At 43.7% G+C, this 2,772-nt stretch overlaps 1 long non-coding RNA gene across 1 annotated transcript; it reads right to left on the reverse strand.

Moving 5' to 3' along the window:
- Positions 1–241: 241 nt before the first annotated feature.
- Positions 242–2,021, reverse strand: LOC310681824. The gene is made up of 2 exons (XR_014513649.1): positions 1,754–2,021; positions 242–1,553 (listed from the first exon to the last, which is right to left on the reverse strand). It is a non-coding gene; the product is annotated as an uncharacterized lncRNA (long non-coding RNA).
- Between the last annotated feature and the right edge of the window lie 751 nt (positions 2,022–2,772).

Below are 2,772 nucleotides of genomic sequence, written 5' to 3' on the forward strand. Positions count from 1 at the left end.
CCCTATTTTTATCTGCTGAAATGTTGGAGGGTGTGACACCCTCACCTAGCAACCATCAACACACTGCATTATCACTCCTAGGTTAGATCCGTACAAGAGCACTTAGGAATTGTTGGGTGGAATCTAAATGGTACCTTTATTCTCCTTGTAAGGCTCTCTGGTAAGAGTGGGGAAGGGAAGGCATTTTGCTGATGCCTGTCAGGAGTCCAGGTGCCCAGCTTAATAATACAGTAAGCATAGGTAATTGAAAAGGAAGATTTATTGCAAAAACAAACAGGAAGTTCCGGAGAACTCTGACAAAGCTTCTGACATCATTAGCCAAGATGACCCTTCTGAAGACTCTTTCTAGTGTCAGCAGAAGATATTGAACTTATGACCCTTACGTCTCTTGCTTTGTTTCCTATCTAGCAGCCCTCCCATTCGCCGACTCTTCGGACTTAATGGATGAGCTCCAACCTCTTCCTGTTCTGAGAGGCTGTCTCTGAATCTATTTGCTCCTATTTATGCTTCCTGCAAGCTTTGGCTGCGTTCTAGCCTGCTCTCAGCTACAGCCTTATCAATCTGCCCATCAAGGTCAGGAAGAGCCAGCTCTCCCCTGCCTGACTAACATCTAAGCCTCTCTGTTCCTGGCTGCTTTCTGCAGTTGGCTGCAAACCTTTGCTTGGAGCTGGCTCGTTCCTGACAATGCCCCTCCTCCTGTAACGCCAAGCAGCTCCCCTCCCCCCATGAGAGTTGAACAAATTCCTGAACAAGGTGGAAGGTGGCACGGGGGGACTGCACAGGGAAGGGAGAATTGGCATAAATCCCCTCCATTCCTCTTCTGCTGGGTCTAAGTCCTGTGCAAACAAGTAAGGTCACAAATTGGATTTGGCCAATTGTTGTTGTTACTCTGCCATCCTGTCTTGCTCCTTACTTTTTCACATTCAGATTATTAGGCATGCAATCCTATATACATTTACCAAGGAGTGGGAGAGACTTAGTTCTGAGTAAACATGCATAGAGTTGAGCTTCAAGGGTATATTCAGGGCAGGGGTGGATTTAGGAGAGAACAACCGGTTCACCTGCATTGGGCACTGAAACAATGACTTAGAATGGAAGGAGAGAGGCGGTGGGTGCTGGATTTTGCCACTGAAATCTGAAAGCCCATAACACCGAGTAAGTTGGCATTCAGGCTACTGATTGGCTACCCCTGCTTTCTCAGATGTGGTTTCTTGTACCCAAGAATGCCTAGGAACTGGAGCAACCAGACCAGGTTGATGGTAACTTTCCCTCTGAAAAGGATGTTCTTAGAGTTGGTTCACATCTGTAGCAATATCTCTCAGTTTATCAACTGAGTGCAGTGCATTTGACGGCTTGCTACTAAATGACTCCATTGAAAGCCTTGTACTGAAAGCCAACAGTAGTTCTATCTGTAGTGTTATATCTGCAGTCTCCACTCAAAAGTCAACCCATGATGCTGCTGTTGTCAAGTTATGAAGAAGATGTATGGGTGAGGCAGCCCTGTGTCTCTCCCGGTGTCATTTTCCTGGTTCAGGTTTTCATTCATTCATTCCCTTAGGAGAGAGAAAGGAAGGTGTTGGTGGCAGCCCTTTCTGGCCTCACAAGCCATTACAAGAAAATAATTATCCTTCCCCCACAAAAAATGGCATGGCTGTTTTTTCTCCCCAGTCAGCACTGATGTAAAGGAGACAAACAGCTTTGTCCAAAGTGACCCATCACATTAAGTTTGTGCAATTTCTTTCTATACACCTACCCAATAAACAGTGAATGAGCGAGATCCACAAGTGTGAAAGCTGCCCGTGAGTCAAAAGTTTTAGCCTGGCAGATCCTGTCTCTCTCTGTCAGGTCTTTTCTCCTAATGTGTGAAAGGCTATTGCCTGCTGACTCACCTCCAGCCAATCCCTTTATGCAAGCGAACATAAAAGAATAATCCACATGGAAGATAAGATACACTCTGAGTCACTGGTTATGGGAAAAAACTCCCCCCCCCCATTTGTTACTATGGGTTGAAAACAACCAATACTCGGTGTAGATCCATTAAAACCAATGGATTTAAGTTAGCCATGGCTAGCTTAAGTCCATTGAGTTCAATGGCTCTCTTCTGAGTACAAGTGCCTCCAGAGCATCAGTGTTTTGCAGAAGGTGTTCAAATGCATACTGGAATGGAAACCCACCAGAGCACAACACATAACTTTTAAAAACAACAATAGACTTTTTGCAGTTTGGAAATACATTGGAAATACATTGGAAAATGTAGGATGAACGGCTAATGGAAAGATGTGTAAACACTCCACTAATAAATCAAGATGAATGCTCATTGTCATATAACTTCCTTGTAAACAAATCAGTGTGAATGCTTAATAAAGACCAGCTGTAGTCTAACCACTATCTATGCTTTGATTGGTAGTTAATTGTATAGGGCCATCGGTGTACATCGCATGTTAGATCATAGATTGATCCCTATTCTAAAGAACTTTTGGACTAAAGAAATGTGTTTAGTCTGTGCCCTGGTCCAAGAACTGTTGGGTCGATAGGATTAGCAAACACACTTGAAATCTAATTATGTATTCAATGTGCATACCAGGTTTCCTTGCTTTTATCTTCATTGGTTGAAAAATTACAACGAGAGAAAGAGAGCTATGGCAGAATACAACACAAAAACCTGGAAGTTGAACTTGAAACCAGTATCTAAGAAGGCTGGAGGGATATGTTTTACTACAACTATCATCATCCCTGATGACTGGGGCAAACCAGCCAAATGGGTGGGATAAT

The sequence above is a fragment of the Podarcis tiliguerta genome, assembly GCF_965153285.1.
Source record: "Podarcis tiliguerta genome assembly, chromosome: 7".
Lineage (NCBI taxonomy): Eukaryota > Metazoa > Chordata > Lepidosauria > Squamata > Lacertidae > Podarcis > Podarcis tiliguerta.